This window comes from Peromyscus leucopus, chromosome 20 (assembly GCF_004664715.2).
Source record: "Peromyscus leucopus breed LL Stock chromosome 20, UCI_PerLeu_2.1, whole genome shotgun sequence".
Classification (NCBI taxonomy): Eukaryota; Metazoa; Chordata; class Mammalia; order Rodentia; family Cricetidae; genus Peromyscus; species Peromyscus leucopus.
The window spans coordinates 22610322-22626201 of NC_051080.1; positions in this window are offsets into that span (position 1 = coordinate 22610322).

Below are 15880 nucleotides of genomic sequence, written 5' to 3' on the forward strand. Positions count from 1 at the left end.
ACTAGACTTATGATCCTGGACCTAGCTTTATAACCCCTAGGCTCTCTGCTTCATGTTTTCATCTTCAAAATGGAAATGCTCTAACACCACCCCTAAGACTTCCTGTTCAGACAAACAAGAATCAAGTGTAAACTGAAGATTTACACCAGGAATGTAATATACATATTAGTTAGACTCTTCATTGCTGTAATCAAATACCTGACAGAATCACATATAAGGATGAAGTATGTATTTTAGCTTATAGTTTCAGATGTTTAAGTGTGTAGTCCTTGGCTCTGTTGATTCCAGGCCCACGGTGAGGCAGGCTATCGTGAAGACAGGAACATGTAGTAAAGGCTCCATACCTCATGGTAAATAAGATAGACAGACAAGGGACAGGAACTAGCCAGGGACCTACTCCCAGTGATCCCCTTTCTCCAGCTTAGCCCTACTTTCTAAAATTTACACCACTTCTCAAGAACAGTACTACCAGCCAGGTTAGAACCTAGGATTCTGCAATGAAGTTTTGAGCATACATTTCATAGTCAATTTATAATATTTCAGTTATCTAGAACCTTATGAGTTGTAAAGTCAGTTTCTTTCCTCACACTCCTACCTGATTTCTTGATCCAGAAACAACTGTTTTTTGTTTGTTTGTTATTAGTTTGTTTTCTTGGATGAGGTTATACTTCTCAAACTGCATGCTGAGAGAATACCAGCATGGTCAGCCTGGAATGCTTTTCGCTCAGTTAAGTTTCTCTAGAACTCCTTCTACCAGTCCAATCTGAAAGTTAGCCATTGCTACATGAAATGCCTTGCTTGTCTGTTAACCCCTTGATCCCTGATGATCAGACTTCCTCTGCACATAGATATTCCTTAAACTGTTCCTAGTAGCCTACCAACATCCCCCTCCTCCACTAACTGAAAACTCCTGGCTTGCTGCTCCTCTCTGTCTGATTTTGCATTGTACATTCAGTGTGCTTGCTGTGCATCAGAACTACAGTCTCCCAGAAAGCAAGTATAATCAACAACAACAACAACAAATGATGATTTCTGTCTCCTGATTCAGCAATCAGAATTCAATCACAATCATTTAACTGAGAGTTGAAAAAGTTTCTTGAAGATTAGAAGATGCATTGAACAAATATAATTGAGACTCTACCATGCTTGGGAGTCCAAAGACAGCCTCTCAAGTAATTAAAATATAAATGCCCTACATATGTGTGTGTGTGTGTGCATACACATATACATAGATATATTCTTTGAAAAGAATGCAGAAGAGTGATCATCTCTAATATCTCAGAATTGTGGTACATTTGTGGTATAATGACTTGTGTGTCATTATAATGCCATGATTTTTTTTAGATACTTGGCTAAAGACATTGTATTAATCTTGTTCTCTCTATCTGAGTAATAAGCACATACCATGTGTCAGCCATATCTTTAGGCTCTGTAAAAGCAAATGCTTTTAGACACTGCCTGTGTTTTTATACCATTCAGTGGCATAGCCTCTACCACAAATCTGAATTGTGTGTAAGCCTAGATGGGCTAGGTTGTGGAGGGTAATATAGTAACTGAGTAGTTTAAAGCTCATCCTCTTTATAGCTCATATTCTATAGATCAGGCATCATTATCTGCCTCAGTTCTCTTGTGGGGACCTACAGGGATGCAATCTCCATCAGTTAGCCTCAGATGTCGGGTGAGAAATTTACTCCATATTTATTCAGAGTATTGGTAAACAATTTATTTCCAGCTGGTGGTTTACTGTTACACTCAGCTTCTCAGATTTGTACATGTGGCCTCCTTCAACTCAACAGTGGGATTCTGCCATCTTCCTGGATCCCCCTCCTGACTGGAGTATAGTTTACTTCTTTACCAACCAAGAAAATTCTCTGCTTTTAAAAGATTCATGAAATTGGATGATACACACTCACATAATCAACTGCTCAGTAGTCCATGGTTTTGTGTGTGTGTGTGTGTGTGTGTGTGTGTGTGTGTGTGTGTGTGTGTGAACATATGGATATCAGAAGAGGATATTGGGTATTCTGCTCTATAAGTCCATGCCATATATTTCTTCTTGAGATTGTGTTTCTTATTCAACCTGGAGCTAGGCTGTCATAAAGTTCTACTAATATTTCTGTTTTAGCTTCCCACAGTTATAGAGTTAGAAATACCTGGCCTTTTATGCTAGTGCAAAGATTTCCACTCTGGGCTTGTATAGGAAGTCTACCTGCTAAGTCATATCCCCAGCCCTGATGGCTCAGGGTAATCAAGAGCCTCAAAGGTTGAGTGGCTCTCCCATGCAAGAATGTTTGTACTCTTGCTGTGCAGTGTCTTTCCTCTAAAACACAGACTGCTGAAACAGTCACCACCTGAGACATCACTAGCCACACAGCAGTTGGAGAGAGTGAATGCATGTAGGTGGATTGATACCAGCTCTTAGAGTTTTGACCCCCAAAGTGTGTACATTCCTTCTGCTCACATTCCATTAGAGCAAAAAGTTACATGTCCTGAACCACCTTCAAGGGGCCTAGGAGACACAGATCTACCTGAGGCAAGAGGGCCTAGAAATATTGGCAGGGGGTAGGACTAATAAGCAATACATTTCCCAATTTAATTGTCAAAATTTGTTTCATTTTCCTTCTAGCATATAAAATACACTGATCCTACCTCTACTCCAAGGGAGACCATGCAAAGTCTCGTGTATTTACATATCAAAGCAAACACTCATCAAGCTGGGTATATGTGAGAATAGCTGTGTCAAGGATTAAGCAGGACGCTTTCCCTCAGAAGTCTCTTGGCCCCTCAGTGTTGTCCTCCTTTGACAGACATACTTCATTTGGCGAATTTGTTCAATTTAAGTCAAACAGGCAATGAGTCGAAAAGCCAGGATTTTCATCAACTCTGCTCACAACTCTCAGGGAATGATTCCCAACAGAGTAAAGAGGAAGCAGTATGGGAGCTGCAGTTCGCTTTTGAAGTTTGTTAGCCCAGGTGAAGGTCAAGAACATAGACAGAAATCCATGCCACTGGCTTTTGGGGCAGAGCTCTGATAGGCAAGAGTGCTGAGACAGTGGGAATGGGAAGTCAGAAAAGATCTAACAAGTTCTTAAAGAAAAAAATGCATTTTCCAGGTTGACAAGAACAAAGGTGGGAGTTTCCACACCTAACTGAAAATACATTGGGATTATTATTTTTTACTTAAGAAATTATTTATTCATTTTGCATACCAACCACAGACCCCCCTCTCATGCCTTCTCTCACTCCCCACGCCCAACCTTGCCCCCAACCCAGTCCCCATCCTTTCCTCCAAAAGGATAAGGCCTCCCACGGGGACTCAGCAAAGCCTGGTACATTCAGTTGAGGCAGGACAAATTATAAAATGTGAAATAACAGTGTGGGAATACTTAGAGATAAGGACATGTGTGTGTGTGTGTGTGTGTGTGTGTGTGTGTGTGTGTGTGTGTGCGCGCGCACGCACAAATGCGTGCACATGTATGTGCGTGTGTACTAAAAATTGTTCTTTTCCTAACTTGCATAAGAATTACATTCCTTATGTGATATCTTCTTCAAAAGGAGGCAGTAGACTAATCCTGAAACACTCAGCTGTTTTTCCCAGTCTCAGTTTCTCTGAGCTACTGGGGCTTTATAAACTCTGTAAGAAAAGTGCTTGCTCAACTATGTTCATATCAGCATTATTCGTAACAGCCAAAAAATGGAAACAACCTAGATGCCCCTCAACTGAAGAATGGATAAAGAAAATGTGGCACATATACACAATGGAGTACTACTCAGCAAAAGCAAACAAACAAACAAAAAACAATGATATCATGAAATTTGCAGGCAAATGGATGGAACTAGAAAATATCATCTTAAGTGAGGTAACCCAGGCTCAGAAGGACAAACATAGTATGTACTCACTCATAAGTGGATACTACATGTGAGGGAAGGGATGGCCAGACAGCAACCCACAACTCCAGAGAGGCTAGCTAACAGGGAAAGACCCTAGGAGGGACACATGGATGACCCTGCAAAGGAGAAGTGAATGAGATCTACATGAGCAAACTAGGAGTGAGGAGTGGCAGAGGGCAAGGAGTGGGGCATGAGAACACAAGGAAATGGGAAGGTCGAGCTGGAACAGGGACAGAGTGGGAGGGCAGGGAGGGAGATACCATGATAGATGAGGACATCGTGGGAATAGGAAGAGGCAGTGTTCTGGGAAGGCTCTCAGGAATCCACAAGGATGACCCCACCTTGATCTGCTGGCAGTGGTCCAGAGGGTGCCTGGACTGGTCTACTCTGGTGACTGGTCTAGCAAATAACCTAGCTGTCATCATAGAGCCTTTGTCCAGTGACTGATGGAGGCAGATGCAGACATTCACAGCCAGGCACCAGGCTGAGCTCCAGGAACCCAATTGATGAGAGAGAGGAGGAATTCTGCAGGCAAGGGATGTTGAGATCGTAATGGGAGGACGTGCAAAGATGACTGGTCACACTAGTGGAAGCCCATGAACTGTGGACTGGTGGCTGTGGAGCCCCCATGGGACTGGACTAGGCCCTCTGGATACGGAAGACAGTTGTTTGGCTTGAACTGTTTGGGAGGCACCCAGGAAGGGGGATCGGGATCTGTCCCTGGTCTATGGGCAGGCTTCTGGGAATCCAGTGCCTGTGGTGTGACACCTTGGGCAGCCTTTGTGCAGTGGGAAGGAGCTTGGACCTGCCTAGGCTCAGGGTGCTGGGCTCTGCTGACTCCCCATGGGAGACCTTGAATTGGGGGATATGGGGGTGTGGAATGGCTCGGGAAAGAGGGTTGGGGTTATGGATTAGGGAGGAGGGGGATCTGTGGATGGTATGTGGAGTGAGTAGAAAATTTATTGATAAAGAAAAAAATTTAAAAAAAAGGAAGGTGCTTGCTATTAACATTCTTGCTACTCCCATTAACCACTGACCTTTCTTCTTGATGAATCTTCAGCCTTTGTATGTAATTTGGGGAAGTAAAGAAAAGGTGGCTTTCAAAGGTAGGATGAGAATCTGGTAGTAACTGGTACTGTGGAGGCAATACGGACTATGACAACACACACTGCTGGTATCCATAGAGAGGAACACTGCACCTCCGGAAGAATGCCTTAGGGAGTAAACAGTGGCTGAGCGTAAAAGAAAGGGGGAGATTATCAAAGAATATTCCTAGGCAGAGCAGGTGGTTAAGCAACAGTGTTGAGTTGCAGCAGCTTCCTAAGAGAGCTGTCACTGGATGAATCACATGTACACAGACCACTCTTCCCTCACAAGGGTTCTCTGTCTCTCTCCCCTGCCTACTTATGTATTGCTGGTTTGTCCAAGGTGTAGTCACAGTGGATTCTAACTACATCTAATTACATCTATTCATCCAATTCTCAGAACAAAGTACTAGAGGTGCATCCACTGTCATTTCGTTTACCATTGGAAAAAATATACATAACTTCTTCTCAGCTTCCATGCTACTGCTCCTGGAAGCCTACTCAATTAAAGGTGTGTGCGCACACAATCCTTTTCCTGCCCAGCACATTGTGTTTGGCAATGCATTGAAATTTAAAAATAAAATAGAATAAAATAAAATAAAAGGATGCTTGGGCCAGTGAGATGGCTCAGTGGGTAAATGTGCTTGTCACTCAAGCCTGAGAACCTCATGTCATTCCCCGGAATCAACAGTGGAAGCAGAGAACTGACTCACCAAAGTTGTCCCTTGCTGCTTACTTGAATGTCATGGCAAACACAAGCTCCTCCTCCCCCTTCCTGACACACACCACATGCATACACACAGTAATAATAATAAATGTTAAATTGGTTCTTGCATATCTGTCTCTACTTTTAACTTCTTGGGGACAGAGGTTTTACATTCCTATTTGTTTTTGACAGTAAGAACAAGACCTGGCTTTTAGCAAGTTCCCAAAAAATACTTCTTCAGTAAATAATTGGATTTAACACTAGTGAGGTTTGCAGCTCCAATCTTTCTCTGAAGTTCCTCTTTCTTTCCTAAGTTAGTCTATATTCTCATTCGTAGATTTAGTCACACTCATTTTGCTTATCTGGAAAAAATCAGAAACAAGAATGGGGATAAGGAGATTTATACTCTAGAAGTCAGTGGTCTGTATCACACAATCCATCCCAAAAAGGAAATGCAAGGCAGTAAAATGTGTTGAATATGTTTTCTCAGGAACTACACAGGGCATTTTCAATGCATTCTTTCCCATTAAAGCCACAGTAATTCACAGGTTAGATATTTTTATTCCTATTTGAAAGTTGAGGGTGTTGAGGTGCAGATAGATGTAATATTTAGCCCAGAGATGAACAGCCACAAAACAAGAGAGTTGGAACTCATCTACAGCAGACTAAAATGATGCTGATTTTCCCCACCTATGTGTCTTTCAAACTCATATCCATTAGGACGATTTATGCAGCTTCTTACAAAAAAAAATCCCCCCCCACCATTTTTCACAGGAAAGGCAGAGGCCCAGTAAAATGGAAGCATTTTAATTATCAAATTGATTTTTAGTTCACCTTTTCATTTTCACATCTCTTCCCTTACTTTATTCAATGATAACTTTGATTTTAGTGTATAAACCAAGAGATGAAGAAGGTGTAGAAAACAGGTAGACATGAGCAATCATAGGAGTCTGTTTAATTCATCATGCTTCAGGGACACTTGGCTCAGTCTGGGAGGAAGGGACTGGACCTGCCTGGACTGAGTCTACCAGGTTGATCGAAGTCCTCAGGGAGGATTTGCCCTGGAGGAGGTGGGAATGGGGGGTAGGCTGGGGGTAAGGGGAGGGGGGAGAATAGGGGAACCCGTGGCTGATATGTAGAACCGAATGGTATTGTAAAATAAATAAAATAAAATAAAATAAAAAATAAAAAATAATTCATCATGCTTTTACTTTTGAATGCAGAATTCGCTGCTATGTCTAAACTCTCGCCTTCTCATTTATTAACGGTGAGAGGAACCAATCATTTCATTGCACTTGAAGTTTCTTCTAAGGTTGTAAAGATTAAATGAGATGAGCAGGTCTAGTTCTGAATATGTGCATTATGTTCCTGTTGATATTGTCTTTCTAACTGAACTTGCCAAGTACAGATGTCAATGTGCCAGAGAATGAGCCTTGCTTTCTGTCCCTGACTTTATATCATGTATGCATAAAACAGCCATTATACATTTCTCTGCCACTAAGACTCTGAGCTGGTTGAGCTTTATAATACTTAAATTTCTATAATGTCAGTCTTTTCAGAAGTATGCTTTGGAAAAAAGGCACTTCTCTGCGCTAATACACCACCAGGTTCCTTCCCAACGGCTTTAACATTTTTTCCCCTCACATACAAGACCCGGAATTTAAGAAAATGTTGAAAGGGAGAAAATTATTTTATTATTAATAATAGAAATGCTTTTAGGCTACTCATGTGGTTGAGTCCTTGACTTCAAGAGTTCCAAGCTGGTAGAAGTACTTGCAATTTTAGAAAGGAGACCTGTGGTCTTAAATGACAGTTTATCTTGTGAAGTAGATTATCTTCAAAGGTGGAAGTATAATAGGGAGAAAAAAGCCCATAGGTTTTGGAGTCAGGAATACCAGTTTTCAAATCTTAAAACCATAATTATAAGCATGGCTTTGAAAAAGACCAGAATGCCTTTTGAATCTTTGATTTTTTTTTAAATTTAGTAAAGAGAGATTCCACTACCTATTTTAAAATATTCCCATGAATCATAAATGTGGTATAAATATTCAGTCTCATGTTAAAAATAATTAAAAAAACAATAAATAATAACTTTGTCTTTCATTCAATTGAGTGACAGTGCCTTATATTTGAATCTAGCTGCATTATTTAGTATCTACGAGACCAAATTACTCTTAAAATCTGAGTATCTGGTCTATAAAATGAAGATACTATGTAAATCATAAGTTGGCCACGCAAGTTAAATTAACTAACTTATGAATGATGTCTACTATGGGTAATGATTCTAAACATTTCTCTTTCCTTTTTTCCTTTCCATTCTTGCTGTCTCTCCCTACTCTCTCCTCTTCACTCAGGGATAACTTCTACCATGCCACACATCATCCTTCTGCCAATGATACCTTTGGGTTCCTCCAGTTTTGAGAGTCAGTCACCCAAAGCCTGTCTTGACTCCTCCACTGTCATAAACAAAGGCCACACATCTAATGGAAAAAGTGAGGGTGGGCCATATATTGTCTCCATGTCATGCTTCATTCTTTTCAGGGCTCAGAACAGGTGTGCACTGCCACCAATACATTTTCATGGTGTTTAAGCTGGCTGCACTGTGTCAAACATGCCTCTTTTCCTGTGAGTGCCTGAGTGACCATAGACAAGCCCATCTACTCTCCTTACTCCTAATGGGCTTCACCAACTTTAATATACTGTATTACTGTGGCCCCGTTGCATCAAAGCAAAATCTTGCTGAATTTCAGTGTTCTAACTTGATTATTATTCTCATAATTAACCAAGTCATGCACTGGGTTGTCAGCAATCTGCAACATGGTTATGGTTTTAGTTCACTCAGGGTGTGAGAGAGACATTGCAAATAAAAACTGTCAGGTGAGGTATATTGGCCCCTATTTGGATTTATGCCTTTCAAAGTAGCATAGAATTAAGACAGACTTGGCTTTAAAAAGCCAATCTTCTATTTACTGTGTGATTTGGGGCAAGTTTCTTGGCATGTCTGACAAAACACAATGTGTTACATTTAATGTGCTTCTGATATATATCCTCTAAAAACAATTTAAGAATCTAGAAAGCCTCATTTTAAATGTCCAGTTCAGTAGTTAGCATCTTATTATTATAATGAACTACTTGAGCTAGGCTACTTAAGAATACAAGTTTATTTAGTTAGGGCAGAGTCAGCCTCTTGTGACGGCATCATGCCAGCTGGAGATATGGAAAGAACATTTTAACTTAAAAATAGGAAGACAAGAACAGATGCACATTTCAGGAGAGGCTTTCTAACCAGCTCCCTCTTAAGTAGCTCACTCTAGATGGCTCTTATTAGGATTTCCTATTTGGCCTCACCTCTTAGAGACTCTACCTTCCACCATATCTACAATGAAGGTCAGGCTTCCAACTTATGAACCCTGAGGACAAACTACATTCTAGCTATAGTACCAAGGTTTGTACACACACACACACACACACACACACACACACACACACACACACACACATTTACATTCACATTCACTTAGATAGATGTACAACCACATTTAGTATCATTTACTATCTTCTATATACTTCTCATCTTTTGCATTTCTTGCTCATATCACTATATTTTCTAGTTACTCTGGGAATGACTTTGCATGGGTTGTTTAGCTTTCCTAAGCTTCAGTTGCCCAACATGGGGGATACTGACGGACAACTGTATCCATAGGCAGTAGTAAGGAAGAAGGCAGTAAGATGAAGCAACTGTTGCATGTAAAGCACTTGCCTAACTTCGGAAGCACCAACGATGCTTATTTCCTTCCTCCCTCATTCTCTTAGCCCAGGAAGTACATGCTTAATTTCCATGGAAAACAAAACAGCAGGGATATTCCAATGGTTTCTGGAGAGTAAAATTCTCATCCAAACTCAAGGTCAACTGCTGTCCCCAGAGGCCCCCACATGGCATATAATGATTATGCTGATATTTGATGATACCATTCAAATTAGCTGTTAGGAGAATATCTGTGTGTTTGTTGACCACACTTTCAGGGTTAGGGAGTCACAGGAGAGAAGTCGAGTTCTCTAAAGTCATAAGCATGAAAATATAATAGTGAAGTTTTTGGATAAGGGAACTGTTTTCAACATCTCAGTAAAGTGATGGTAGGAATCTGGCTAAAACATGTAGGCAAATAGAGATAAGACATACCATACTTTTCATGGCGCTTTATTTAAAAAATGAATAACTTTTATAATTACAAAGTAGATGAAATTTTTTATTAACATAAAAAATAATAGAAACATTCTTAGTTCTCATCAACTACATAGAATTTTTATATTATTCACAATTAATAACTTTTGTCTCCAAATATGGAGAAATGTTTAGGAATCAGGATATTTGTTAAATATTGAGTTATTACTGAGGAACTTCCATGGACTTTCGGATGAATTTAGGCACTAGATATTTGATTTCAGTTGGAGGAGGCCAGATTTTCAATATTTAACTTTTTTTGTTGAAAATACTCCTGCCATGTCCAAACTCAAGCTAAGAAGTGACTGGTAGAATTCCTCAGCTGGTTCCTGCAGACCACAGCTTTACAGGAAGTGCTGTGATAAGACATGGGGTTATAAATACCCAGTAAGCATTAAGTTCATTTAAAATTTCAAAAACTTCACAGAACAGTGAGTGCAAATAGCACTGAACTTGGAATAGAAACCTTTGATTAATCACATTTTTTTTCTTAAATAACATTAACAGAAAAGAGAGCCATATTCTTGAGATATCATGAGGGTAGCTTCCCTTTTTTTTCTAGGAGATACAATCTCACAGATGACTTCTTAGTCCTCTGGCTCTTACCATATTTTCACCATTTTTTCCCAGTGTTTCCTGAGACTTAGGTGCAGGAATGGTGTTGCAGATGTAACTATTGGGGCTGGGCTCCACACGATTAGCTGATCTCTGATTTATGATGTTCTGGCTTCTGTATACTGGTCTCCATTTGCTATAAAGAGAAACTTCTTTAATGAGGGATCAGAGCTATATTTATCTGTGTGTATAAGGTTAAGTTATAGAATGAGACTTACAACTTATGCTGGTCTAGTAATGTGAAAGTGGCAGATGTTTACAAAAATCCATGACCTTACTGTTACCAAGTAGTTGGTTGTTTTTCATACCAGGCATGATTTCCTTTCGGCATCTATAGACATGCTAACATAGAAGGGGATAATCTCACAGGAACCCACCTCTAGACAAAGAACTATAGGCAACTAATGACTCCTGAGAGAAGGAGAATTGGCCTTTTCCAAAGACGAACCCCTACCTGACTATCTAATACAAAGTGGTCAGTCCTGAAATCATATACACACAAGGCACACTAAATAGACTTGGCAGGCTATATTCATAAGTTTGTACATTTATATATAGAATAATAATAATAGAAAAGAGGATATCAATTTGAGAAGGAATAGGGGGCTCTCCCAAGATAGGGAAAATGGTATTTCAATTTTTAGAAAATTTAACTTAAAAAGATTAACAGAAAAATGTTAAGATTTTCAGGTTTTGCAAGAATAATGAAACAAATGCAAATTTGTTGTGTGAAACTGTATCACAAATATAATATGATATTAGAGCAGTAATACTAACTCTATTGTAAGATGTTTGATATTGGGACACCTAGCTGTCTGGGAGCTGTGGCTCACTGTTTGCCACCAGCAGGATCATGCACAAAAAAGAACAAAATTCAAGGTCTGGCATCTATGGAATGCTGTTGCTTGCACATCATTGTAAAACTGAAAATATGTATGTTGAATGATTATGACTTGGGGGCCATCTGTCCCAGTCTCCACAAGCAAATTGTCTGAAAGAAAAAGCCTCAAAAAAGTCCCATGTGCAGAGTGACACAGTTGATAAGAGATGTCAATAACAGTTAATAATGACTGGTGCTTGCTGAACACATGGAAGTGGTTTCATTTCAATTACTGCCTTTAATCCTCAGACAACTCATCTAAGTGGCATTTGAAAGTTCTGTAAAAATAGAAAAAAAGTTGTTTTCTGATTTGACCTTTTCCCTCATATTCAGTGAATCTTCAAGAAAAAAAAAGTACAACTTGATTTCAGTAGTAATTTTAATTGAGACAGCATCTTATTACCCAGGTGACATTAGCCTTGGATTCCGTTCTCTTTTTGTAATTAAGGAATTTTTTATTCATTTTACATAGCAACTGCAGATCCCCCTCTCTTCCCTCTCCTGCCTCTCCAGCCTCCCCACCCCCATTCCCTCCTCCAACAATGTAAGGTCTCCCATGGGGAGTCAGCAGAGCCTCGTACTTTCAGTTAAGGTAGGTCCAATGCCCCCACCAACCCAAGGCTGTGTAAGGTGTCCCACCATAGGTAGTGAACGCCAAAAAGCCAACACATGCACCAGGGACCCCACTGCCAGGGCTCCCTTAAAGCAGATCAAGCTACACAACTATCTCGCTTATGCAAAGGGCCTAGTCCAATCCCACACAGGTTTCACGGCTGTTGGTCTAAAGTTCATGAGTTCCCACTAGTTTGGTTTGGTTGTCTCTGCAAGTTTCCCCATGATGATCTTGATGCCCCTTGTTCATAGAATCCCTCTTCTCTCCCTTTGACTGGACTCCTGAAGCTCGGCCTGGTGCTTGGCTGTGGATCTCTGCATCTTCTTCCATCTGTTACTGGACGAAGGCTCTATAATGACAGGGTATTCACCAATCTGATTACTGGGGTAAGCCAGTTCAGGTACCCTCTCCACTATTTCTAGTAGTCTAAGCTGGGGTCATCCTTGTGGATTCCTGGGAACTTCTCTAACACCTAGTTCCTCCCTATCCCCATGATATCTCCCTCTATCATGGTATCTCTTTCATTGCTCTCTCACTTTGTCCCTGTTCCAGATTGACCATCCCTTTTTCTGATGTTTTCATCCCCCATTTGCTGTGGATGATTGATTGATAAGTAAAATACTGATTGGCCAGTAGCCAGGCAGGAAGTATAGGCAGGACAAAGAGGGAGGAGAATTATTGGAAGTGGAAGGCTATGGCAGGGAAATGCTGCCAGCCGCCATGATGAGAAGCAACATGTAAAGATACCAGTAAGCCACGAGCCATGTGGCAACTTATAGATTAATAGAAATGGGTTAATTTATGATATAAAAATAACAGCCAAGAAGCTTTAGCCATTAGGCCAAACAGTTTAAATAATATAAATCTTTGTGTGTTTACTTGAGTCTGAGGGATGTGGGAGCCAGGCAGGAACAGGATAACTACATCGACAATGGCGCCCAGTATGGGGCCTGAGTTTTCACCTTATGTCCGCATAAGAATACGGTGCCTTCACCCAACAAGAAGTAGTATTAAAAAACTATGCCCATATTTCCAAAAATACCAAGCTGGCTTTAGAGATGAAATTGGCTCACTCCTTCTCTAAACCCAATCATATTCCTAAAAGAAAAGGTTGAGAGATTCTTCAATCTCATATCAAAAGAGCCCTCTGGTGTGGGACAGAGAAAAACCTTTTTAAATATATTTTTATAAATGCAATCTCTTTCTAAAGAAAAAATGGGGATAGTATAGATAATGATAGGATAAAAGGGCAGATTGTTGAACCTACTTTTAAAGAGCAACAAATTGCTTAAAATGTTTTTACATTACTGTAGATTTTAGTTTATTGATAGAAATTTAAAGCAAATTTATTTTATTTTGTTATACTGTATATATATTTCTATTCTTGTTTGAGGTATTATGTTTATATAACTCATTTAGATTGTAATGGATAATTAAGGAATACAGATTAATAATTAGTCTTCCATGATAGCCAAATTTGTAGCATGTTAGTTTTCTAGGTATACATAGATATATTTCATATAAATAGGTAATCTTCCAACACTTCAAAGACCTAAAAAATATGGCATTTAAAATGTTTTAAAAATTTAGACTTTCTGGACAGTGAGACATATCTGTTCCTGGCAGCACTGATTTACTTCAGAGAGGAGGATGGGCATCAAAGACACTCCTTATGGAGTTTATCTTCTTCTTGGCAAAAATAGCCATTTGGGCAAGAAACTGTTCTTGCCTAGACTGCTTGAAAAAAAAATGTATTGACTGAACATACAGGACCCATAGGAAGGTGACCACTGACTTTGCTTGACAAAATGGTCCTTCAGGTTCCTAGAAAAAACTGCCAGACATTCTACAGGACACAGAAAAAAGTGGCTGAGAGACTCTAGGCCTGTGGACTGAAGACAGATGCCCCAACTTTACAAAAGAACTTTAGATGACTTGTCCAGGCAGCCAGCTGTCTCTGTCTACTCTCGCAAGACTCCTGAAAGTTGTTTGAATCCTTCTCCCATTCTCAGGTAATATTATATCCTTCTGGGGTCTTTGATGTAGTTAAAGACTAGATAGTTATAATTTCCTTGGTTATGATAAAAGATAAGTTAAATATAAAACCTTAGACTCACAAATATAGGACAGATAGGATATCTTCTTTAATTTTGCCAAATACAAATATACTAGATATTATAAATAGACTAGATATTGTAACTGTAATTCTTGCTTGATAATTGTTTTGTTATATGTAATTTTACTATGTGAAAGTTAAAACCTTCCTTTTTTTAAAAAAAGGGGGTAAGTGCTGTGGATGATTGATTGATAAATAAAATGCTGATTGGTCAGTAGCCAGACAGGAAATATAGGCGGGACAAAGAGAGAGGAGAACTGTGGGAAATGAAAGGCTGAGGCAGGGAGATGCTGCCAGCTGCCATGATGAGAAGCAACATGTAAAGATACCAGTAAGCCACAAGCCACGTGGCAACTTATAGATGAATAGAAATGGGTTAATTTAAGATATAAGAACAACAACCAAGAAGCCTGAGTCATTAGGCCAATCAGTTTAAATAATATAAATCTTTGTGTGTCTACTTGGGTCTGAGGGCTGAAGGAGCCAGGAAGGAACAGGATAACTACAGCTACATCCATTTCCTACCTTCTATTGTCCCCCCATGCCCAGTTTACTCATGGAGATCTCATCTATTTCCCCTTCCCAGGGCAATCCATGAGTATCTCCTTGTTAGCTAGCTTCTCTGGAGCTGTGGTTTTAGTCTGGTTACCCTTTGCTTTACATCTAGTATCCACTTATGAGTGAGTACATACCGTGTTTGTCCTTCTGAGTCTGTTACCTCACCCAGGATGATATTTTCTAGTTCCATTCATTTGCCTGCAAATTTCATGACGTCATTGGTTTTTTACAGCTGAGTAGTACTCCATTGTGTATATGTATCACATTTTCTTGATCCATTCTTCAGTTGAAGGGCATCTAGGTTGTTTCCAGGTTCTGGCTACTGCAAATAATGCTGCTATGAACATAGTTAAGCATATGTCCTTGTGGTTTGATTGAGCATTCCTTGGGTATATGCCCAAGAGTGGTATAGCTGGATTTTGAGGTATATTGATTCCCAATTTTCTAAGAAACCACAATACCGATTTCCACAGTGGCTGTACAAGTTTGCATTCCCACCAACAGTGGAGGAGTGTTCCCCTAGCTCTGAATTCTCTCCAACAAAAAATGTTATCAGTGTTTTTGATCTTAGCCATTCTGACAGGTGTAAAATGGTATCTTAGATTCCTTTTTATTTGCATTTCCCTGATGACTAAGGATGCTGAGCAATTCCTTAAATGTCTTTTGGCCATTTGAGATGGATTTCTAAACCTCCTGCCTTAGTGTCCCATGTGCTGGGATACAGGTTTGCACCACCATGTCAGCTTGAACAGTTATTTTTAGAAGCCAGAGCTTTGAATAGGAGAAAACAGCTCTAATTTAATATGAATTTTTGCCATTCTGTGGGAGCCTTCAGTATTCAACCTCTACAACTCCTCACCCTTCCAATTCTAGTAATTAGTTAGGCTAGCATTTACTAAGTATTAGGATGCATGCACACCAAACTAGGAATTTGTATAAGTCATTAGAAGAAGAGCTCTTTTTTTTTCTAGTTCTGATACTATTGACCTATGTTCTCTCATTTATTTCTGAAATAAACTCAAAGGGGTAGATATAATTCTTCTGCTCCCTCTTTACTAACAATGCACTAACTATTGGAAAACCTTAAAAAATCTTGTCCTGAGTCACACATACTATAAATAAGATAGGTGAGATTGAAGCCATCATCTTGCTCCAAAGATAATTACTGTGATATACCAATTTTCTCTATAGTAA